Genomic DNA, 26,942 nt, shown 5'->3' with positions numbered 1-26,942 from the left:
ATAGGTATAAACATATGTATATATGTGTGTATATATGTATTATATGTATATACATATGTATATGCACGTGTACATACACATGTGTAAATACATATGTACATACACATATATTTGTTAAAGATAAAATTGTTATATATATATATATTCCACAATAGAAATTAAAAATGAGAAATATTAGAAATAGTTACTAATAATTATTTAAAGTAAAAATTACCATTACCTATTAATGCAATACATTTAAAAAAATAGCTTTACTACCAAAAATGTAAAACAATAGTTTTACATTTTGCCAAAACTCTTTAACGCTGACTTCACAGAACACAGCTGAATTCTCTGCTTCTAGTATCAATCTACTGTTACGTCAGATGTCATGTAGCCCCTGGAAAACTCCATGGTACATTTTTGAAGTCTAAAAGTAGAAAAATAATAAATAACAGTATTGATGAGGGAACAGAAGGCAAGCTGAGGACAAAGCAGAAGCTGACACCCCACAAACCGCCCCCCTATGGAATATATGTGACATTCCTAGAGCATTCCTGGCTGCCCAAAAGGAAAAACAGTTTACTTGTAGAGATCACAATCCTGCAAGACCTGAATCTCCCTCAGGGGGAGGGTGGGGAGTGGGGTGAGCCTGGTGGTGGGTATTGTGGAGGGCATGTATTGCATGGAGCACTGGGTATGTACATAAACAATGAATTTTGGAACGCTAAAATAAAATAACATTTGGAAAAAAAAAATGTTCCAGTGATTTACAAGGAAGGAGCTTTCTTATCAATAGCCTAACTTCCAAAGATCCACAACTCTGTTCCTGAAGCCCTAACATCATCCTCCCTGCTATAAAATGGAGGGAGTCTGTAGATAAAGTTCAAGTTAAATTTCTTCTAAACCTAAAGTTCATTGATAAGGACTGTGATAGGAGTGTGACATTCCTCCACCAAGCTCCCAACTATTTTACTGCTCTTGCCATACTAAAAGAAAAAACCATTAACTTGACAATGGTAAGGCCTCTGGTATCTTGGAGGTCCTCTTTAGCATATGAAAGTTCTTTCAGACCCTCCCTTTTTCCTGACCTCTCCCAACCCCATAGTACCGAATCAGCCACCCCTCACAATCCAGTGCAGCTGCTCTTTTTTGCCCGTGGGTCCTGTCTCAGTCCTCTTAATAAACCACCATTTTGCACCAAAGACGTCTTTCTTGGTCATCGGCTCTGGATTCCACCCCACTGAACCTCACTTACAATCTAAAACTTCATCAGTATCATTTAAATAATATTTGACCTTGTGGATTCCTTAGGATCTTCTGCAGGTGGGCTCACTGAATAGGCGAATGCTAATGAAAAGAAAAAAAATCAACCAAGGGAGGCTTCTGAGGACAGACTGTCTGCGTTCAAATCATGACAGGTAAGTTACTAGCTGTGTGATCTTGGGCAAAGTATAAATACTTCTCTGTTTTCATTTTGATCACCTGTAATATAACCACAATAATAGCTATACCTTTCTCAAAGAACCAGCATTGTGTGTGTGTGTGTGTGTGTGTGTGTGTGTGTGGTTTGTTGTTGTTGTTAGCACTTAAAATAGTACTTGGCACAGAACACTATGATGTTTGATAAATATGTGAAAACATTTAAAGCAGGGATGGGCAGGGTCCCTGCCCATCCACTCAGTGGAAAACGGGTCATATTATTCTTATATCTAAACACTTAGCTTGGTTAAATTTCATGGTAAATAATCACTGACAAAAGCAGTTTGACATTCAGTATTTAAATAAAATTAATTTTTAAAATACTGTTGATTTTTTTTTTCCCCCATAAGACAAACTCTTTTTAAGGCACAGGGAACCTGGTAAATTTTTCCTCCAAATACCAAAGCAACAAACACAGAAACACACCTTTAGTTCTTGAGAAACACAACAGCCCAGCACTCTGATAGAATTAAAAAAAAAGTGACAAAATCACCATTAAAATGGTTAATTTGAATGATATTAAATATGAACAATTGATATGTGTTATATTAGAAGTGGTTATCCCAGAAATGTTGTCAGAACCAACTCATCCTTTGAGCCATATCTTGTCTTAGTAAAACAGGGATTTTATCTTAATCAATCTACTTAGGTAAAGGCATCTAAACAAACTAATTTGCATGAGATCTGGTATACTAAGCAATTTTTTAAATTTAATTTTTGAAATTCCCTAATATTTTATCTTCTAGAAAATTTGCTAGCTCAAGAATAAAAGATAAAATTTATCAACAGTCTTTTCTAAGCACCAGTAAAGATATAAATTAATAAAACTTCCTATTTGAAGTTTTCTGATACCTCTCCACCCCAGGTGTTATTTACCCTCAGTTGAAAGGGTCTTTTTGGTCCTTAGCATTCTCATAATAGTTTGTCTCCCTACTTCTTTATGTGGCATTTATTTTCTACCTTGCAATAAAATGTTTAAATGTAGAAAGAATGTATCTTCGGTGACAGACTCACTGAGGTGTGGGAAAGGAATCCCTTGTAGGCCTCAGGCAGGGCTACATACAAAGTGGGCACTTAATCTATTTGCAACAAGTAATTTAAAAGCCTTATTTTAAAAATAGCTTCTACAAAGGTCCTGGAAATAGTACTTGAGCAATAGTTACCATACTGACCTCTAAGGAACATTTTGTTGAGCAGAGAGGAAAATGACTTAAGTTTTCACATAAATGTATCTTACTCAGTGCCAATATTGTATTTCCTTTTCTTTTGGAATTACACCATATTATTCGTAATGAGAAAGATTCCATAATGAATGATAGATCTATTCTTATAACTTTATGTATATGTGATCATGTGTATTTTATTTAAATGTAGATCATAAAAATTTTCAATGTAATTTTCTTTCTTTTAGAACATTTTTCCTGCAGAAAACTAATGTTATTTTAAAATATAAACTCACAAGAAGGATATTATAGATCAGCAGTAAAATTTGTTTTTCTTTTAAAATAAGTAGATAATAATCTATGTGAATTATTATACCTAACATGTAAAAGAGCATACCAGTAAAATGTTAAATATTATTGAAGTGATTTGAACAAATTCTGTTTATTTTTCATTACAATACTTAAATGTCAAGCATAGGAGATATGCTCTTCATTGTAATTAGAAAAAAAAAAAATAATGTACATATTGATATACAGCAGGTATACAACAGCCTGGTCACCAAGCCTGCTTTTGTCACCCTTCCCCAACCAAAAACTGCTCCCAGGAATAATGCTGTACTTAACCAAAATGAAACTAACATATTGAACTGAGTTCGAATGCAAAATGCCATGGCAACAGGGAGAGGAGAGTGTGTTTTTAGTTTATGTTGAGGTTGGTTAAAAACAAAAACTCACTGAGGTAAAAATGAAATGATAAATCCTGCCATTTGCAAGGACACGGATGGAACTAGAGGGTATTCTGCTAAGCAAAATAAGTCAATCAGAGAAAGACAATGATCATATGATCTCACTGATATGAGGAATTTGAAAAACAGGACAGAGGATCAAAAGGGAAGGGAGGGGAAAGAGAAACAAGACAAAACCAGAGAGGGAGACAAACGGTAACAGACCCAATCTCAGGAAACAAACAGGGCTGCTGGAGGGCTGGGAGAGGGATAGGGTCGGTGGGGGATGGACGTTGGGGAGAGAATGTGCTATGGTGAGTGCTGTGAACTGTGTAGGACTGATGATTCACTGACCTGTACCCCTGGGGCAAATAATACATTACATGTTAACTTAAAAAAAGTAAATAAAGCTTAAGCTTTTTCTGCTGCTGGACTTGATGATAAAATAAAAGGATGAATATTTCTATTTCATTCTAGTTAGCTTATGTGATCATAATGATATATCCCATGTGTTTCTTGCTTTCTTTGTCAGAAGCAATACACTTCTATGCAAAAGATTTACTGAAATCATTGAATATTCTTCTTTTTTTGTCTTTGTTGAAATGCACTTTATATAGTTTGCTCATTATTAAAAAGAATCATTATCTTATCCATTTATGATCAATAGAGTATCACTCTAATATGAATAAAAAAGAACTCATCAGGGGCACCTGGGTGGCTCAGTGGGTTAAGCCTCTGCCTTTGGCTCAGGTCAGGGTCTCAGGGTCCTGGGAGCTTACATTCATCAATTAGTACATAAGAAGTAAAAGAAATATGTTTAAAAACATTCTTACCTTTCAATTATTGCTCCTGAAGCAATTTTAAATAAAATATAACATCTTGCATTTTAATGGAAACATGATTGGTGGATTTATGAGTTACTCAAGAAAATGACTCTGGAAATATAACACATTTGTAAATATTGTATATTTTTCCATATTCTAGCTCTATAATAATATTTTTTAACCTGTAGAATTACTTGCTATGCATTTTTTCTGTGTGAACATATAACATTTTTGTAACCATAGTAAGTTGTCAATTTATGTCTAATTAAAACATGGTATCATTTTTTACTTTTAAGAATTATCTGATACTGCGGTGCCTGGGTGGCTCAGTCTATTGAGCCTCTGACTCTTGATTCTGGCTCAGGTCATGATCCTAGGGTCCTGAGATTGAGCCCCGTATCCAGTCCCACCTAGGTGTGGAAACTTCTTGGGATTCTCTTAATCCCTCTGGCACTCTAGCCCTCACCCATTATGTATGCTCTCTCTTAATCTGTCTCTAAAAAAAGAAAAAAAAAAAAAGAATTATCTGACACTAAAAAATTTATAGTTCAGATTTGTATTATATGTTTGTTTATGTATATGTATGTATATACATATATGTATCTATGTGTATATATTATGTGTATACAATTAAAGCTATAATATTTATTTTCAGGTAAGCATTATGTAATTCTTGTAATTCTAATATTATTAAAAATTTATAATGGTTAAATAATACTTATATTGATAAAACATTTTTTTTCTCTTTCTACATATTTAAAAGGTCATTTTGTCTTTCCAAACTCCCTGCAAGGCAAGGATAATGCATTATTAGTCCCCATAAAAGATATAATATCCCAAGAAAAAATTTATACTTGAATATTCCAAACTAATCTAATTAATGGCAGAGACATAAATGTACCTTCGGACTTCTAAGGCTAAACATCATGGAATTCATCATACAATTTTGCCTGCTATATACCGAGTTTATTTCCAGGAATGTCAGATGTGGAGAAAAAAAATTATTCTCTCAACAAGAAAGAAAATGTAATATGTGAAAATTTAAATAAACAATTCATTAACATGTAGAATGAAGCGACTTGTAATACGAAAAAAAGAGTTGATGAACCAATATAGATACACTATTATTAACTAAAGTCCCTTGTTTACTTAGGGGTCACTGTTAGTATTGTACACACAGCGAATTTTGACAAGTGTATAGTAACAGGTAACCACCATTACAGTACTGTACAGAAAAATTTCACTCTCCTAAAAATCCTTTGTGCTCCACCTATTCATCCCCACTCTCCTTTCCCCTCAGACCCCTGAAAACCACTAATCTTTTTACCGTCTCTATAGTTTTGCCTTTTCTAAAATGTCATATAGTTAGCATAATACAGTATGTAGCTTTTTCAGACTGTCTTCTTCACTTAATATGCATTTTAAAGTCTTTCAGTGTCTTTTTGTGGCTTAATATCTTTTATTTTGCTCTTTTTTGGTATCACTGTGTAAATAAATGTATGGATGTACCACGATTTGTTTATACATTTACCTATATCAGAGGATTTCTTGGTGGCTTCCAAGTTTTGGCAATTACGAATAGAAATACTACAAATATTCACATTCAGAGTTTTGTGTGGACGTAATAACAACTTGTTTGAATAAATCCCAAAAAGCTCAGTTGCTAGATCATATGGTAAGAGTTTATTTACCTTTCTAATAAACTGCCAGACTCTCTTCAAATGATTATACATTTTTATATTATTACTGTAATTTTCCCTTTCCCCTTATTTTTTTATTTACCAAATTTCTATGATTTCATTTCCCCATTAATCTTAATCAGACACATATATTATTTTTTTTAAAGATTTTACTAATTTGAGAGAGAGAGAAAGAGCACATGCAGGGAGACGGGCAGAGGGAGAGGGAGAAGCAAACTCGCCGCTGAGTGCAGAGCCCAATGCAAGGGGCTGGATCCCAGGATCCTGAGATCATAATCTGAGCCTGAATCAGAGGCTTAACTGACTGAGACACCCAGGCACGCTAGACACAGATGTAATTTATAAAGAGAAAAATTGACTTTTTCCCACTGATGCCTTATTTTTCTTACCATAGTACCTCAAGTTTTCCACATTTCTCTGCTACTTTGCCCTCAGCAATCTGAGACTTGATAGTATCCCCTACCTCACACCATTCCCCTAGTTCAGGCCCAAGGTCCCAAATGTTATGGCTACTTTAGTACTGACTATAATCCTTTCTACAATATTTCTCCTTTGGCTCAAAACTCAAAATCCTATTTAAAATCCTGTTCAGAAATCATTACACATTGTCATACAGTGTGCTTTTATAACTGTTGCTCACTATCCTTTCTTCCGTCTCTCAAATGTGGTTAAGTTTGAGTTTGTGCATATTTTTTTGATATCTTGGTTTCACCCTGAATGACAGTGTGGGTGGATAGAGGACCCCAGTGTGTGCAGTTTATACATCAATTTATACATCAGAAGTCCAGTGCTGGTTGGGCATTTTTCTTCTTTCTCTCTGCAAACTTGTAATATTTTTATCTTCTTATTTAGAGTTCAGCAATTTCCCAGAATTTGTCCTCTCTGCATTTTCTCATAAATTTACCCTGAGTAATGGTGACACCTTTCAATATGTAGACTCAGATCTTTCCTACTAAGGGAAAATTTTCTTTTATAAATTGTTTAATTATTGCCTTTCCCACATCTGTTCATTTCCTCTTTTCAGATCTATCTTTCAAAGTCTTTTTAAAAAAATCATTTCCTTCATCATTACTTCACTTTAATGTTTTGCTTTGTGCTTTGAGATTTTCTTGCCCTTGATTTTCCAGAGCATTAATTTTAGCCTCAGAAGGGACCTACTAATCATTTATCTATTTAATCTTTATTTAAGTTCTAAGGATTATTATTTTTGTTGAAGATGGTTCTGTGTGTGTGAGAGAGAGACAGAGAGAAAGATACACACACACACACACACACACACACACACACACAGAGATCCATACATCACTCCTACTATTGAATTTCATTTGGCTTGTATTTTGGTTGTAATACTTCTCTGTCTGGTAGGCTGTTACCTTTTTTGTGAGCTCATTTTGTGTTCTGCAGTCCAGTTTCCTAAATACTTGTGATGGTGCATTCCTGTGGTAGGTGGGGATGACAGAAGTGTCTTACCATATGTAGTATTCTCAGAAAGTACATAGAAAATGCCTATCTGTTTGTTGATCATCCTAACTAGTCCAGCCTCAAAAGTAGAGAAGATTCAGCCCATTAGCTTCTTTCCTGAACTTTAAAGGTGTGGGAAAATACATACTTACATAGCACTGATACTGCAGTTCCCCTCAGATCCCTGAGAGAGTGTCAAGTTCTTAGGATTCCGCTGTCCCATGTGGCTCAGTTTATCTTCATGTATGTCAGGCACATGGGAAAGGGAGTAAAGGCCATCAGTAGAGCCGGAGACGTAGTTTCACCATTTGTTCCACAGACGCCTGACTCAGAAAAGGCTTAGAGTTGGAGATGACAGCATTGTCTCAAAGAGAGTCAGGCATCAGAACATGAATGACAGGAGAGTTGTGTTTGCTTCTCAGGCTGGTTTGTGCTCTGGGTAAACTGGGTCTGGAGCAAGAAAATATATTGATTTAGTATAGTAATTATAGATCGATGTTTCATATTGGATCCATATTAATAGCATAACTGTATTACTATGAAATAAAAATGTTAGTTATACAACATAGAAATAAGAATTACAACATTTTTGTAGTGGATGCCAGTATATATCCAACATTTTCCAAACATACATTTTCTCTATTTTACAGATGAAGGGCCAGAGATTAAGAATCTTTAGATAGGGACACTGGGTGGTTCAGCTGGTTAAGTGTCTGCCTTCAGCTCAGGTCATGATCCCATGGTCCTGGGATTGTGTCCCACGTCGGGCTTCTTGCATGGCTGGGAATCTGCGTCTCCTTCTGCCTGCTGCTCCTCCTGTTTGTGCTTGCTCTCCCTCTGATGAATTTTAGAAAAAACTAAAAACAAAGACGTAGTAAAAAAAAAGAAAAAAAGATTTTTTAAGTAACTTCAAAGTCATGTAACTAATAATTTCTATGCCCCATCTTTTTATTCACTGACACAGTGCCCTATACCTCATATTTGTGAGAGAACCTAATAGAAAAATTACTGCAGTAGTTAATATATACTCTCTTTCCCATATACTCCTATACTGCAAAATCTGCATTCAATTTGTCTCTTTGGTTTTCAGCTTGTTTAATTTGATTGATGCATGTGTAAATTATTTTTAACAGAATGAACTAAGGCAATTTAAGCTTGTATTGACTGATGAAAAACAACTCAGATTCTTGAGGTGATAAGAAATAAGAAATAAGTGTCTAGAAATAAGAGTTATTTCTAGATAACTAGATGTGGGAAATGCCTCATATTATTCATGTACTACAGATACTCAAATAAATGTAATTTTTACTTGTTTTGTTTATAATTTTATACATGCTATATACTTTTATATATACTATATAAAAAATAATCCCTGTCTCCCTTTGGTCATTTGTACTTTAAACATCCAATAATTAAGCTCAAAGGAAATTTTGCTCAGATCTCAGAAGTGTGGCATTTTGCATTTATTTTTAATAGGAAGAATGCTATATACTGATGCAGGTATAAGTGTTTTCTTCTTTGCTTTGAATATATAGGTCAGTATTTAATGTTTATCCTTTTCCAGCCAGCCTATAGAAACTTAAAGGTTCATCTATGTTCTGCTTTCTTTTTCTTATACTAATTTGAATGTATATGGTTTCTGTTTAACTCTGTCTAATGATATATGACTCATTTCAATCAAGTAGGAAGGAAGCAGACAAATCCTAGACAGCTGCTTTGCTAGGTAAGGAGCAAGCAAAATATACATGATGAGGCCCAATTGAGAAAAGGAAAAAAAAAAAAAGGACTTTACTCTCCCTTTTGAACAAGTAACTAAAAAAGGATTGTTCTTTAAAGAAATCTGGTAGAATCTGTTTTAATTTTTATTCATTTGGGGATTTTATTACAGAAACGATCTATTTGAGACTGTGAACACGAGAATTGGGGCTTAGAGGTAAGAAGAATGTCTTTAATTCAGCCCTTAATTCAATAATTTAGGAATATTTGAATATCCACCCTCTTTCAGCTTTTGTTTAGGTGATGAGAATGGAAAAAAGGGCAGGAATATAACTCCTTGGACTCAAGTAATTTAAAAAAAATCAACTTTATAGTTAGAATCATGTCTTCTCTTCTTTTCTTCTTTCTCTCCTAGATCTTTAGTTATTAATGTAGAAGTTAGAAATTGTTCTTTTTTTTTTTTTTTTTTTTTTTTTACTTTCAGAGTATTAAAGTGAGAATTCTCATGGTTTTTATTAACTAATATTCCAAATGGAAATGTTACCTAAATTTAACAAAAATTCAAATAATTAACTTGCAATGCAAATAGATACTAGAATCATAGCCTTTGTAGGATTTTTATAACACAGAGAGGTTAAATACATAAGCAAATATAAACAGTTAGAGATAACTTTTATTGCAAAATTAAACCTGATAATTGCAGTAGTTTCTTTGTTATTTTCATGTACTATATACTACATTTAGTCTTTTGAATCTTTTGTATTATTGTGGCTGTTACTATAATATTTAAGAAAATTGACTATTGCTGGGGTGCCTGGGCGGCTCATTCATTAAGTGTAAGTATGCTTTTGGCTCAGGTCATGATCCCAGGGTCCTGGGATCAAGCCCAACACTGGGCTCCTGCTCAGCGGGAAGCCTGCTTCTTCCTCTCCCACTCTCTCTGCTTGTGTTCCCTCTCTCTCTGTGTCTCTCTCTGTCAAATAAATAAATAAAAATATTTTAAAAATTGACTATTGCTTTAAGCATATGAACACATGATAGCCTTCAGAATTTTTAAAAATCCCATCATTCATAGACTCATGAATCCAAATGCGAACTTCAGAGACTCAGGAAATACAAAATGATTCTTTTAAATCTAAAATGAGGTTTAAAGTTGTGTTTCAATTAGCCCTGAAATAACAGGTCTTATTAATATGTAAATAGTTAAATAACCATGTGTATTACTTATTAGTTTAAATCTTTGCTTTATCATTACCTGACCAGATTTCATGTTGTAACATAAAACTTAAAAACAACACTGTGAAAAAATTTTTATTTCCCTAAAACATGTACATATGCACATAGGTAACACTCAACAAGTGAGAAGAATATTAGTAAATTCAAATATCCAAAGTAATTTTGGAGATTAGTGATCTCATTTACCATCCCCTCCATTTTCAAGGAGATTTTGTTTATTTATTTAACAGGGCAAGCAGGGAGAGGGAGAAGCCAGTTCCCTGCTGAGCAGGACTCAGATAATGACTTAAGCCTAGATCCCAAGACCCTGAGATCATTACCTGAGCCTAAGTCAGATGCTTAATGAAGTGAGCCACCCAGGGGCTCCCCACTCCCCACACTTTCATATCTGAGATAAACAACACCTCTCTGCCTCTCCTGAACCTTCCTACATTTATCAGTAAAACGTTCTGTGAGGTCAGACCAACTGACTGCCAAGTCAATCCTCTTCTTAAAACATCATGCACACAGGCTATGCATTTTTACCAACATCAGCGTTGCTCTAGGTGTATGCTGGAAAGTGTGGCAAAACTACAGATGATTTTTCCTCAATTTAACACTAAAAAAAGCTCTGCATTACTGAGTGACTGCTTTGGAATAAAAATAGAATAATTGCTGCAAGTTTTACAAGTGAATTTATCGAGCCTGATGAATTTTAAGAAATCAATATAAATGGTCTCTAATGATGTATTTTTGTGTGTTTGTTGTCAAAATGCTATGTCTACTGCTAAGAAATTATATTTTAACAGGCATTTTTTTTAACTAAAAATATGCATATTTATTTTTTAAAAAAGACTTGTCATGGACACATGTCATGAAGCAGTTAACAAATTATGATCAGAAAGAGGAAAGCTTGGAATTATAATTAAATATATTAAACTATGGTAGTATATAAATAAGATGACTACAAAATAATGCATCATGATACTGGAATTTAGATATCATCCCACTAAGGAACATATAATGAATGCATTTATAGTGAAAGACTTTGTTAAGGTCTCAGTCATTGATTTTGTAAAGATGAATCTCAATAGCATGAGAACTAGAGAATTATATAAATTGAACATAATTTAAGGAGATTAAATGATGTACTTTAATGAACATTTATTGAGTATACAGAATCCTGCATTAGGAACTCTTGAGACATTAAAAAAAAATAAAAGAACATGAGCTTCAAGTCGCTGACATTTTAGCAGAAGAGTCACATATACACATAAGCATACACAGAGCACCTTGAAACATTAATAAATATTTACATATTAAATATGGTTTGATCAAACACTGACAAAATAATGCTGGCAGGTTTTGGAGCCAGCAGGCCCATTCCCAGTCAAAGTTCTGCTAGTTACTGGCTATCTGGTAGATCAACTAACAATCTCTCTGAATCTGGGTTTTCTCTTTGCAATAGTAGGATATTAATGGCCAGGTCATAAGACTGTTCAGAGGAGTAAATGAAATAAGATATGGGATATTATTTTGTGCAGGTCAATAGTTAGACACAAACCATGGTAGTGATTTTTTTTTTTATATAGACTTCTATAAAATATTTTATAAGGACTGTGTTCCTAGGTGCATAGTAAAGAAATTACCCATTGGAGAACATCTCTTAGAGAGAAATGAGTTTGCACCCAGAACATCGTAAGGTCCTGAAGGGTATTGAACTTGTCAAAAGGAGGAGATTCAGCGTGGAAAAGTGGCTTACACCTACGCATGGTAATTTATGTTTCTGGACTTATGGGAATATTATTACAAGAAATTTATTTGGGTTGATGTCATTTTGTTGTCTCATTTGTATGCTTGGGAAATTCCTCTCTCAATTTTCCCATACTCATGCCATCTTCGGTGAATCTACGTAAGAAATATTTTTAAGATCAACACTTTTAGTCACTGTAACTCAAATGCTGGTTTAGAAGCCATCTCATTATAACTGAAAGCCCAGTATTTCTTGAAAATTTTGTCCAGAAATTGAGATTAATTAGTCAACTCTTACTACAAAAAGGGAGTCTGCATGCGGTATCAATGAAATGTTCCAGATCTGAATTAAAAACTACATTCTCTTTCATTTTGAAAATGCTTTTAATTTCTCTTTTGGATTATGACTCTCATGTGATTACATCATCTACTTTAAGTGAATTTTATTTCATTTTAGATTATCTTGATAGTCAGTCTGCGAATTTCCTGTGTTCAGGAAAAGTCTTACTGCTCTTTATGTCCTAAGGACCTATAGTTGGTGTAAAAGTAATTGAACCAATAAATTAAAATGTTAATGCATGCTATTTTAATGTTTTCCATAACATAACATAACATAACATAACATAACATAACATAACATAACATAAATAAATCTTAAAGAAAAAGATTTATTTATCATATTCTAGACAAAGAGTAAGCACACACAAGCAGGGGGAGAGGTAGAAGGAGAGGGAGAGAGAGAAGACCAAGCTGAACTCCCCACTGGCCACAGAGCCCATGAGGCTTGATCCCATGACACCAAATCATGACCCCATGGAAGGCTCCAAAACAAGAGCCAGTCGCCCAACTGACCGAGCTTCCCACGTACTCCTCTCCATACAACTTTTGTCTTAAACCTTTGTCTTAAAAGCAGACAATCAATCATTTTCAAATTCTTTGTCCGTTTTTACTAACTAATGGGTAGACATCCACATGGTCGAACATATTGCATATTTTGCCATCTGTTGTAGAGACTGGGGAAAATAAAATTGAAAACAAAATATATTGTCTTTCACAGTAAGACAACTGCAGCTGAATACAGCTGCTCAAGTACAGACATTTTTCAGCAACTTTTACAATTAAATGTGGCTGTGGGATAAATCCTTAATAATAGAATAGAGGAAAATGGCAGGTGCCACTTCTATGTTGGGGCTTAATAGATTGCATGGCCTTCCTCCATGTTCTCTTTCTTCCTCCCTTAGACAGGAAAATGAATATGCTTATGTACTACGCATATGAGTTCAACATTTTAGGAGAAGCTGAAACAACCAGATGAAAACAGATTCCCAGAATACCATGTGGAACAAAGCCATTCCCCAACCAGGATTGTCACCATACATTTGTTAAATCATAAGTCAATAAATAATTATTTTCTTTAAGACATTAAATTTGGAACCACTGTTAACATAGTTTAACCTTCACGTTAATATAAATGATTTGCACATTAGGAGTGAAACAAGTATTATAAAATTTCTTGTATTTTGCTAGCATGTTGTACACACATCCAACCGCTTGTCAAGTAATCTCATAGAAGATGGGATGTAATTACAGCAAAAACTGTCAGTTTTATTCTGCAAAGAAAAGTTATATGTTCAGCCTCAGTTAGCAGGTAAATGAACTTTGCTTAAATAAATATAAATTCTTGTTTTTCGTTCTAGCATATAGACTGTAAGGATAATATTCTGAAAACAAAATCAGGCAAGCAATTCTTGGCTTACAGATTCTTTTACAGAGGTTTCAATGAAAAAGCTATTTATAATTTCTCTTTTGTATCACTTCCGTTATATCATATATTGCAATAAAAGCATGCTTACTTGTCTCTGTAGAGGCAAAATATGCTTACGTACTCTTATATCCTAATAAGAATATAATTTAAATGGAAATGTGTGGTAGGCTGAATAATGATCCCCAAAAGAAGATTTCCTTGTCTTAATTTCTCCTGGAGTCTGTGAATGTCCTCTTTGACAACAACAACAACAAAAAGCTTCACATTATGATCAAGTGTAAGGTCTTGCAATGGAAGATCATTCTGGATTATCTGGCTAGGCCCTAAATGCACACAAAGAAGGAGAGAAGACAGTGGGACCACAACTGCAAAGATTGGAGTTAACATGTCCACAAGCCAAGGAATATGGGCAACCACCAGGACCTGGAAGAGGCAAGGAATTGATTCTGTGTCTCTAGAGAGATTATGGCTCTGCCAACACTTTGACCTCAGCCTGTTGAAACTGATTTCAGATTTCTCTCCTCTACCATTTCAGATAATGTTATATATTTAGTATTATGGATAATGTATTTTTATATTTATATTTTATATATGCTCATCCTATAAATTTAGTAGAAGTGATATAAAAGTACTATAACAATTTATAAGTTTAGAGATGAAATGCCAGCAAATATAGTCCTGCTTAAATTAACTTTAGAAGTTATAGTGTGTGAAGATGTCTATAATTTTTCCTACCTTGGACTATTGTTCATATTAGAAACTCTAAATACGTATTACCTTGATTTTTGGCAGACTTAACAATAACAAAACAAACAATAACAAATTTACAATAACAACAAAATTTACAACTAGTTTTCAATCATCGGCGTTACCACTTTGATCTGGGAGTAGTAATTTACTAATCAATAAAACAGGAAAACTCTTGCTAGAGATAATGTTTATGTCAATCTCAGTAAGTACAAAAGAAAATTGAGCTGATCTTCTCAAACATAGTTTTTTTTAATGTTGTTTTAATTTTCTTCTCAAGAATCCAAGCTACATTTTTTTTTTTTTTGGTTTTGCTTTTGCTTCACTTGCTTAATTAGATAAGAAGAATAAAAAGGAGTCATTATAGGTTTGTGCCACCATAAATCTCATCCAGAGAGAGGTGTTACCTAAAGTAGAACAAAGATAATATCATTTTTTTCCACAAATAATGGGTCTAGTGTGCCTATGGGGCTTGTAGTAGCAGTAATTAAGATGTTTTTCTCTATTTTCTTCATCATAAATTTTAATGTGATGTGCATAAAATATATATGTAGAGCTTCTAGAGTAATGAAAAGGAAGCACCAATGTATTGATTACTCATTTCAAGCAATAAATTATTGCCATTATAGTAGGAGCCTCTCAAGTGTCCCTTCCTGAACCTGAATACTTATATTTTCCAAAGGAAATTTTCTGCTGATTTCTACTGCAACTATGTCATGCTTTCAGTTCCAAATGTATATATTTTTATAAGCTGTGTATGCATGCTGTTGTTTCTTTTCAAGCTTTGTATAAATTTAATCATATTGCATGTATTTTCACTAAATATTGTTTGAGTTTCATGAATATTGTCTATAGCTATATCTCATTTATTTTAATTGTTATATTTTCTTTTTATATATGCTACCATTATCTATTAACCAGTGTTTGTTTATAATTTGTGTCAAATTTGGCCAATAATAAACAATGTGTCTATGAACAATATCCTATAGAATCCCAGCACACATGTACAAGAATTTATCTACATGCACATCTAAAAGTGAAATTACTGATCTGTAGAGTTTGTGTGGCTTCCATTTCACTAGACAGTGCCAAATAATTTTCCAAAGTTCTTGGACTATTCACATTTGCACAGTTTGTATTAGTGGTTGTGCCCCACTCCTCTCTTATGCTTAGCATTTTCATAAATTTTTTGTTAGTTGTTCCCTGTCAATACATTCTCCCGTTCTGTGGCTTGTCTTTTTGTTTTCATTGTAGTGTCATCTGAGGAACAGAAGTCACTTTTTAAATATAGTTGAATTTATGAATCTAAGGGCGCCTGAATGGCACAGTCAGTTAAGCATCCAACTCTTGGTCTCACTTAGGTCATGATCTCAGGGTTCTGAGATGAAGCCCCACATTGGGCTCCGCACTGAGCATGGAATCTGCTAAGGTTTCTCTTTCCCTCTGCCTTGCTCTCTCTCAAATAAATAAGTCTTAAAAAAGAAAAAAAACCACCAACAACTGAATTTATGAGTCTATTTTAATGTTTTTGCACTTAGTGTCTTGTATAATGTGTTGGCCTCTCTCTCAAGATACAAAAAATTTACCTACATTTTTGTCTGAAAATTTAGTATTTTCCTTTCATATTCCTTAATTGACCTGCATTTTTTTGAATGATGGGAGTAGTACTGTTTAGCATTTTCCTGTGTAGCTACTCAATTTTCCTAGCACTGTTATTAAAACAAAACTGTTTAATGCACTTATCTGAAAAAAAAATAATATCTATTCTATATCATGATAATATAATAAGGCCTTCTGGGCTTTTATTCTGTCAATCTATCTGTATGTTGATGCTTGCAAAGCAAGCCCTACCTTTTTTTTCCCCCTTCTTTTCATCTAGGGACACATGCACACATACATCTGGTGAGGCTTCCATTTGAACTGTGCTGCAAGATAAGTTGGAAATATTGGACATTTGTATCATTATTGCAACCCTTGAATATGGTGGTGTATCTCACGACTTAGCCTTCTTTAATGTCTCTCAATAAAGTGTCATAATTCTCTTCATAGAGAATCTTATATTATTTGTTAGATTTACTACTGGCTACTTGATAGCTTCATGCTATTTCTTGGTTGTTTTTAGAGTCTGGAAACAAAAATGAATTATATTAGAATTAAAATGGTAATGAGAAGCCTTTATTAACTCCCTTATTAATTATGATAATTTATATACAGATTCCTTTGAATTTTATATATTTTTATAAAATTTTCATGTAATTTTATTTTATACATAATTTTACATATATAATTTTAAATTATACATATTATATGTATGTAAAAATATAAACATAATATGCATATCATGTATAAAATAATAATTATATTATATACAATATAAATGAAATTGTATTCTATATTAAAATATGCTACATTTATATGCTTTTATATTTTGAAATTATATCATACAATATATATTTTATTTATAATATATAATTTTATATAAATTATAACATATAACATATATAATTATATCAGTCAATAATAAGAGCTTTGTTTTATACTTTTAATTCTGACACTATTTATTACTTTCCCACCTTTGAGGCTGTGTAGCTAGAATTACTGTATTATACGTAGAAGTTATGTTAGTGGATATTAATATCCCGCTTCTCTGTCGAAAGGTAAGTTTGAATGATTCACTAATAACTATGTGTGCTTTACTTTTTTGAAGGTAATTTTTATAAGATAAAGGAGTTTCTATGTATCAATATTTAGCTTGGAGACATTTTTAAAATCAAGACATGATAATGACTTTTATTATACACATTTTCTGCATATATATATATTTTTATCCTTCTTTTGATCTATTTGATAGTGTAGAACAATTGAAATTTTTTTTTTTTTTTTTTGTTATTGTGACTTAATCTTGAATCCTGGGGTCAAACTCTATTAGTTGATAATAATGTATTACCCTCTTTATATATGCCTGAGATTGATTTTATATTTGTTTAGAATTTTTGCACCTTTGCTCATGACCAATAGTGATCTATAATTTTCCTTTCTCAAGCTATCCAAGATGTTGGTATCATAATTTTTCTAGCCTCTCCAAGTGGAAAATTTTCTCTCGAGTATTTTATTTAAGAATGTGTGTTAGATTGACATTATTTTTCCTTGACTATTTGGTTGGATTCACTTGTGAAGTTCTATGTTTCTGTAATTTTATATGTGAGGCAAATTTTTATTGTTGCGTTATTTTGGTGTCATGGCAATTTGGTGTAATTTGGTATGTTTGGTTACATTTTTCCAATATATGTATTCTAATATATATCTAATACTCAAATTATTCTGTCCTTTCTCTTTTTTTTTTCCTTTGTCATTCTTTCCAAAGATTTATCAACATTATCAGTATTTTTTAAAACTCTTTGGGTTTTATTCATCTCTCTAGTACTTGATTGCCTCTTACTATACACATTTCTATTCATACTTGTGATCCTTCCTTTCTTCTTCCTTCGAGTTTAGTATGCTGCTTTCTATTCAGCTTCATTGGATAGATGTTAAGTTCATTACTTTATGCTAATATTTGCTTTTGAAGGTAGATATTTTCTCTGGTAAGTTTTAGATATAAGTCACAACTTAAAATATGTATTATTTACCTTAAGATTCAGGTGCAAACTTTTATAATATCCAATATTATTTCCTTTTACTCATGTATGTTTTCGCCTGGCTTTCCAGAAAAAAAAAAAAAAAAATGGTGCCTCTTCACAAGCCTTTCAAAAGTGCCCTACGAACTGACTATAATTTAGGGTCTATGAAAATCAATTTAGATAAACTACAAGGGTAAGACCAGAGCCCTCTATTATTCTAGCATAAGTGTTGTAAGCCCCCATAGAAAATGAACAAACACTTTTACTAACCTATCATAGCATGTAATTGCAACTGGAAGGTTTGGGGTCCTCCTCCTAATTATGGCAGGGGAGGAACACATGCTCCCAACCACAAATGCTGAGCTGGGCAGGCAAGCCTGCAGTTAACTGTATAACATGTCTTGTTGCTATTATATCTTAGCCCTGATTCCACCAAGGGAGGTGCTTGTGGTTCTTTACTTCCATACTTTAAAAACCCCACTACCAAGTGGTCAGATTTTCTCTCCTGCTATCTAACATATAGTCCTACTAGATTGCTCTGTATTACTCTTGAGTGAGAACAAGGGGTCCATGTGCTCACTACTGTTGTTCTTGTGATTTTCCCCAATAAAGATTCTTATAGTAGGTCTGGTATATGATCTGCTTGAGCATTCACATTTGGTTTTTGGGTATTTATTTTGCTTTAAATACTGATTTGCTACTATTAAGATATCTCTATCAAATTTTTACTATTCATGGTTTGTTTACTTCCAAACTTTCTTTAATCTTATATTTTAGATATAGTTCTTGTGAATATCTTATCAACATTCCTTTAATGAAAGATTCAACCAAATTATATTTACTTAATATAAAAAGCACTGTGCTTCAAAATGAGTGCTCAACCCTCAGTGTCAGAGATTGCTAATTATTCCCCATTTTCAATTCTTCCTTTTAGTGATAACAACCTAGATACTATCTTAGCATCTTACTCTGCAAGCACTTAATATGTTTCCCATATGCCTTTATTTCTAGGTTATGTGACTATATTTTGATCAATAGATTGTGATGATGAGTGATGCACATAGCTTTTGGTGTATTGTTTCAAATAACTTCCATCTACATTCTCTATTTAGAAAGCTCCCTCTAGATTATTGGATGGATGTTGGGAACCAGCTAAGTGGTAAAAATGAGGTTAAGATGATTACCTCTCCATCCAAGCCTATTTTATCAAACAGCCTTCATTAGCTGAGTGAAGGGATAATGCATAAAGCACAGAAGGCAGTAACCAAAAGGTCAGTGTTCTCTAAAAAAATAAATAAAAATAAACAGTCAAAATGTGATCCCAAATGATGCTTATTAACATTTGAAACTACCTGTCCATCAACAAACTGATAGTTTTCTAATTTTAAGGTAATTTATCACCAGTATTTGACACTTAAAGGATCCCTGAACCCCAAATTTGCCTACAGAGAAAGATGACTGCAATATTGTGCAACCCTAAGAATTACATTCTCCAATGCCCATGCTATATTCCTCCAGAACAGATAATGGGTGCAAAAAAACAAAAAACAAACAACAACAACAACAACAACAACAAAACACCCTTCAGAAGTCAAAGCCCTAGATCACAGAGAACAATGGACAGGGACAAAATCCAGGCTTTCACAGGGTCTAACCTGTTTTCAATGTTTAGAGCAATAAACTGTTATTTGATCATTATAAACTGTGATTGATTTATGTTTCCTAATATCCCCTTTTTAGAAGAAGATTTTAATTGTGGTCATCTCTTTGTTACTCCATCATTTTATATATAGTTTTGAGGGCAGATAGTTTCTTCCTTATGCAGCAAATTCACTATAAACCAAAGGTTCTCTCTTTGAGTAAGATAACATAACTCATTAGGACATGTCATGCTCACTGTCTCATTTGGAAAGAGAGGTTGTGAGAGAAAATAAGGGAGTGAGGAAAAGCATATTTGGGTCGCCAAATTGGTAAGCAATTGGTAAGAGATTGCAAGTTCTCCAATACCCATTTTCCCCTATTCCTGTCTCACAGAGCTTCTGTGAGTTTAATTGATCTCAGAGTAGCCAAGATAATACTGCATGTTGCAGCCTTCTTTGCATATAGTTGTGTCTACATAACAATGTTCTGGCTAATGGAATGTGAGTGATGTGTGCACCTTCCCGACTCAGATTTAAGCAAAGGGATTGTGATCTCCACTCATTTTCTCCCTCCTGCTACCTGGAATACAGATATAGTGGGAGACATAACATCTACCTTATTCAAAGGGATGAAAGCCATGAAAAATGCACAGCAATGATATACAAAGCACCCCGTGTCCATGGTAGAGTACAACCTTGATTACAGCCCTGGACTGCCCATGATAAAACTTGACTTACAGACAAACTTCTGTCTTGTTTAAGCTACTTTATTGTTTTTGGAACTTTGTTGTAGCAACTGAGCTTATATCATAACTAATACAAAGTTAGCACCATATATAGGTGCTGCTATGATGAATCCATATGTATACAGTGTTGTCTCAACCTGTGGTGCCCGAGTAATAAACCCCCCGCCAATCAAATTATCTTCTGCAAGCTGATATTATATAAAACATGTAATCTCTATATTCCATAAATATCTTTTAATATGAGTTTCCTTGCCATAGATACTACAACAGCTGGGCATTGTGCTAAATATTTTATATATGCTATTTTATGTGATTTCCATAAGACTCCACTATGATGATATAATTTCATCCCATTTTATAGATTAAATAAAGTATGTAAGAAATTTTCCCAGGGGCTTCTGGTTGGCTCAGCTGGTTGAGCATCGGCTCTTGATTTCAGCTCAGGTCATGATGTCAGAGTCATGAGATAGAGCTCTAGGTCAGGGTGAAGTGCCTAATGCTTAGCATGGAGCCTACTTAAGATTTTCTCTCTCCTTTTGCCTCTGTCCATCCTCCCTGCTTGTGTACACACTCACTCTCTTTCTCAAATAACTAATTAAATAAATAAGTAAGTAAACAAATTTTTTTTAAAAAAAGAAAATTTCCCAATATTTGTAGGTAAAGTTAGAAAGTGCAGATTCAGAATCCACTTGAGATGGCCTGGATCCAAAGTTCACATTCTTAATTAATAATTAATAATTAATCAATACACTACCATATGTTAGGATATATTACTTCTTTTCTATATATTAGATTGGTATACTTAGCTTCTAACTAACTCAGAAATAAAATTTCTCCTTTTCTACTTCTAAGAAAGTGAAGTGACCTGTTGAAGTTGGCTTGTTCTATTCAAAAACACTCTGGTGAATTTTTATCTTTAGAAGTGTATTTTTATCTGTATCCATTTAGAGTTTCAAGTCACTCACAATAGCATTTTTCTGAAGATGCTGATTGCAGAAACAGACAAAATAAAGATAATAGTAAAAATCAATGAATTTGATACACTATCTCAGGAACTAGGGCAATTGGGGAATGAAATGAGCAGTTGATATGTACAGTTTGCTGTGTAACAGAAGCAGACGGATGACCATCTGTCAAAAATATAAGAAGAATTCCATCATACAGTGATAAATTGTGCTACATAATATCTAGGGATCTAGGGTCACCTCTAGTCTTTGCATTTTGTGGTATCTATATAGCGTCAAATGTTTTGAAATTGAAAAAAGGGCAAGTTCCTATTTGTTGGTATAAGAGAGATCTGAGTTGTGGGCTCCTTTGGTGGTAGTTCCCATCCTGGTAACCACTACCTTTAGTTTAACATCTGTGTGAAGAAGTAGATCAAATCCCCAGGCACTTATGAAGCAGTGATTTGGAATGAGATTCTACTTAAAACTGGAAACTTGAATGACTATCCCCAGGAAGAAACATTAAACAAAGCAAAATATTTCTTATCATTGTAAAAAGACAATTTAAAGTTATTACTGACCTCTGTTTGGGCTTTAGGTGGAAAAGGCTTCTCTCAGAAGTAAATGTAATCAAAACCTGCACTTCATTTGAGACTTGGTTTGAATTTCCGTTGCCTCACAGTGCAGAAACTTCAAAGTTGTCTTAGTTATATAATATAACAAGAAAATCTAAATAAGGAAGATTTTTTTAAAAAAAACCTTATTTGTAATGATATTTTTCCATCCAAACCAACAAGAGGAATTTAGAGTGAAAACAAGCCCTACTAAAATAAGCAGATAGTTATTAAACATGCAAATAATGAACTGGCCAGAAGCAGTTCTGTATCCTATTGTATTATAAGTCAAGAGTGAGGCAAAAGCAAGCATTTTCATATTATTAGAACTGAACACATTATTTACAGCTATTTGTCAAAATTCAAGTAAAGAATATATTTCTAAAAGAAGAAATTGGAAATCAGAAGAAAGAAAAGATGAAAGAATCATCTTATTTAAAAAAAAAAGTTAATGTATTGACAAATGTTTTGTAGAAATTAAAAAGATTTGAAAGTTTAGTAAGTATCTTCTTTAGGGTTTAAAAACTTGTTAAAATAATAAGCATGATAGCATGTAACTGGAAGGAGGAAATCAATGTGAAAGCAGAGGGTCTCTTACTACTATCAGGATAGGACTATTTATTAGCTTCAGTATTTCTAACGCAGTTATGAATACTATAATATGAAAGGAAACAATTTAAAGTATATCCTTAACTATATTCTAAGGGGGAAGGGTAAAAAAAAACCTTAAAATAAAAATAGAAGGGAATAAAAGAAAATATTTTTTTCATATAAACAAATAAAGGATAAAGCACAGTAAATACAAACCACAAGAACACAAATTTGACAAATACAATTATAAAAATAACTGCATTATACTTTTGTTTCTGGTTATAATAGAATACCTTGAAGCAATCTAACTCTCCTACTGAGAACAATTACAAAAACTGCATAAGAAATTCAGAATCCATTTAACGACCTAAGAGAGCTCAGAGAAACCAGGACTGAATGGGCCAAGAATCAGGAGCCTCGGAGACAGGAGCTAAGATTCTGTAACTCCTTTATCCATCCTGTGTACATGACAAGAGACTTAGAATCAGAGCCTTTTGTGGACAAAGGGAGACCTCTCAAGGAGAAGAAAGCAGTGGCATGGTTTTTGGTGGTTTCCTGGGTTCAGGGACACAAAATTGGAGACTTTGAAGAAGAAGAGCTCAGTAAAGAAGAGTGATATGAAGAACTGAGCTTGATGCACGTCTCATTTTCCCAAAATTACATTAGTTTAAATTCTGAAAGTGAGGGGGCTCAAATGTTTAATGGCCACACAAAAAACACACTACAGAATCTCCTGCAGTCTTGTGATGCAGAAGAGACAAGAATTTGAATTCAGAATTTATGAGAGGGAGGGGCCCAGTGAACACAGCAGGGCTTTGGCTGAATAATGTAGAGAGGGGAAATTCAGACGCAGAGACTTGCTTACACCAAGATTTGATTCTATAATTGATATTCAATAAATAGTCCTAAAAACAAATTAATCTACATAGGATAAGAAAACCTGGTCGGGGGGCGCCTGGGTGGCTCAGTGGGTTAAGCCGCTGCCTTCAGCTCAGGTCATGATCTCAGAGTCCTGGGATTGAGCCCCGCATGGGGCTTTCTGCTCAGCAGGGAGCCTGCTTCCTCCTCTCTCTCTGTCTGCCTCTCTGCTTGCTTGTGATCGCTGTCAAATAAATAAATAAATAAAATCTTAAAAAAAAAAAAGAAAACCTGGTCTGATCCTTACCTTATACTATAAAGAAAATAAATTTGAGATGAGTTAAAGCCCATACTGTGAACATAAGAAGAGTAAAACACTTAGACAAGGGAGACTACTTAATGGCAGTTTCTCAAGAAACTAAAAGAACAAAACATAACAAGAAAAGACAGTGATTTCATCTATTCTAAAATTAAAACTTTTCACTAACAAAAGCCATTAAGCAAAGTCAGTAGACAAATGTCTTACTAGGAAAATCTGTTTGCAGGCAAATAATGAACAAATTCAGCAGCCATGGTGAGAGCTGTTACAAGTTATTAAAATAAACAAACAGAAAAAATTGAAGATATATAAACGGAGAAAAAATAATTTGATAAAAATATGAAAAGTTATTCTAGTGATCAAGTCAATGTCAAACAAAATAATCACCATCAGAACATTATTTAATAATAAAGAATTTAATAATTTTCTTTTAGAATAAAGGACAGATTTAGATCAAAGAATGAGACTGTGTAAGAGGATAATTTAACATATAGCTTTTCTAAATAGGGTTTTCTAAAATTCAAGCCTTTGTCAGGCCAGAGGGGAGTGGTATGATATATTGGATGGGCTGAATGGGAAAAATATGCAGCCAAGAATACTCTAGCCAGCAAGGCAATCATTATCATTCAAAATAAGAGACATAAAGAGTTTCCCAGACAAATAGAAACTAAAGGAGTTTATGACCACTAAACCAGACCTGCAAGAAATATTAAAGGGGACTCTTCTGAATCAGAGAGAAAGACCAAAAGTGATAAAATAGAAAGGAACAGAGAAGATCTCTAGAAACAATGACTTAACAAGTAATACACTGGCATTAGATTCATATCTATCAATAATCACTCTGAATGAAAATGGACTAAATGCTCCAATCAAAAGACATAAAGTGTCAGAATGGATAAAAGCACAGTACCAATCTATAGGCTGCCCTTGTACAAGAGACTCATTTTAGACCTAAAGACACCTAAAGATTGAGAGTGAGCAGATGGAGAACTATTTATCATGCTAATAGGCACCAAAAAAAAAAAAAAAAAAGTGTGGCAATACCTATAACAGACAAACTAGAAACTTAAACCAAAGACTGTAACAAGAGTTGAAAAACACTATAGCATAATAAAGGGGTTTATCCAACAAGAAGACATAACAATTGTAAATACCTGTGCCCCCAACTAGGGAGTACCTAAATACAATAACAAGAACAACAAAAAAATTACTAACAAACATAAAGGAACTCATTGATAGTGATAGAGCAATAGTAGGGGACTTTAACAACCCGCTTACATTGATGGACAGATCATCCAAGCAGAAAATCAACAAGAGAAATATGGCTTTGAAAGACACACTGGACGAGATGTACTTAACAGATATATTCAGAACATTTCATCCTAAAGCAGCAAAATACACATTCTTTTCAAGAGTAGATGGGCCAGGGGCGCCTGGGTGGCTCAGTGGGTTAAGCCGCTGCCTTTGGCTCAGGTCATGATCTCAGGGTCCTGGGATCGAGCCCCACATCGGGCTCTCTGCTCAGCAGAGAGCCTGCTTCCCCCTCTCTCTCTTTGCCTGCCTCTCTGCCTACTTGTGATCTCTGTCTGTCAAATGAATAAATAAAATCTTTAAAAAAAAAAAAAAAAAGAGTAGATGGGCCATTCCCCAGAATATATGACATCCTGCATCACAAATTAGGTCTCGGCAAATACAAAAAATTGAGGTCATACCATGCATATTTTCTGACCATAACAATATGAAACTTAAGATCAACCACAGGAAAAAAATTGGGAAGACCACAAATACATGGAGGTGAAAGAACAGCCTACTAGAGAATGAATGGGTCAACCAGAAAATTAAAGAAGAAATTAAAAAATACATGGAAACCTATGAAAATGAAAACACAATGTTCCAAAACCTTTGGGAGGCAGCAAAAGCAGTCAGAAGAGGTAAGTATATAGCAATACAGGCCTACTTCAAGAAGCAAAAAAAAAAAAAAAAAAAAATATGTAAACTAACCTCGCACCTATGACAATAAATAAAGAACAAAAATGAAACCAAAAGCCAGCAGAAGAAGGCAAATAATAAAGATTAAAGCAGAAATAAATGATATGGAAAAAAGCAAACAGCAGAACAAATCAATGGAAGCAGGAGTTGGTTCTCTGAAAGAATTAATAAAATTGATAAAGCCCCAGCTTAGCTTATCAAAAGAAAAAGAGAGAGAGAGAGAAAGAGGAACCAAAAGAATAAAAACATGAATAAGAGGGAAGAGATCACAACCAACAGTACAGAAATGCAAACAATTTTAAGAGATAATTATAAAAAAATTTATGCTAGCAAACTGGACAATCTGGAAGAAATGGATAAATTCTTAGCAACATATACACCACCAAAACTGAAACAGGAAGAAAGAGACAACTTGAACAGACCCATAACTGGCAAAGAAATTAAATAAGTAATCAGCAATCTCCCCAGAAAAAAAAAAAAAAAAAGTCCAGAACCAGAGGGTTTCCAAGGGGATTTCTACCAGACATTTAAAAGAAGAGTTAATACCTATTCTTCTCAAACTACTTCAAAAAATAGAAATGGAAGGGAAACTTGCAATCACATTGTATGAAACCAGCATTACCTTCATTCGGAAACCAGAGGAAGACCCCACTAAAAAAGAGATCTAAAGGCCAATATCCCTAATGACTATGGATGTAAAAATTCTCAACAAAGTGCTACCAAACTGAATCCAACAATATACTTTTTTATATATATTCAAGGAAGAATATATGTGAAAAGCATTTGACAAAATACAGCATCAATTCTTGATAAAATTCTCAACAGGGTAAGGATAGAAGGAACATAGCTCAACACCATAAAGGTCAGACACAAAAGATTCACAGCTAATATCATACTCAGTGGGGAGAAACTGAGAGCTTTCCCTCTAAGGCCAGGAACACAACAGGAATGTCTACTCTCACCATTGTTATTTTTTTTTCCAAAGATTTTATTTATTTATTTGACAGAGAGAGCTCACAAGTAGACAGAGAGGGAGGCAGAGAGAAAGGGGGAAAGCAGGCTCCCCACTGAGCAGAGAGCCCAATGTGGGGC

The 26,942-nt window shown here is 33.8% G+C and overlaps 1 long non-coding RNA gene across 3 annotated transcripts; it reads left to right on the top strand.

The window, feature by feature from the left end:
- The first annotated feature begins 1,349 nt into the window (after positions 1–1,349).
- On the top strand, positions 1,350–23,663 carry LOC122908669. Of its 3 annotated transcripts, none has more exons than XR_006385007.1 (4): positions 1,350–1,400; positions 9,223–9,267; positions 11,895–12,038; positions 22,973–23,663. It is a non-coding gene; the product is annotated as an uncharacterized LOC122908669 (long non-coding RNA). The 3 variants fall into 3 exon arrangements; XR_006385006.1 differs by lacking the exon at positions 22,973–23,663 and adding an exon at positions 13,259–14,197; XR_006385005.1 differs by lacking the exon at positions 22,973–23,663 and having other exon boundaries at positions 11,895–12,396.
- The last annotated feature ends 3,279 nt before the right edge of the window (positions 23,664–26,942 follow it).

Source organism: Neovison vison, chromosome 6 (genome assembly GCF_020171115.1).
Source record: "Neovison vison isolate M4711 chromosome 6, ASM_NN_V1, whole genome shotgun sequence".
Classification (NCBI taxonomy): Eukaryota; Metazoa; Chordata; class Mammalia; order Carnivora; family Mustelidae; genus Neogale; species Neogale vison.
Note: the sequence above shows the minus strand (reverse complement) of the source record. Positions and strands in the feature narration are given on the sequence as shown.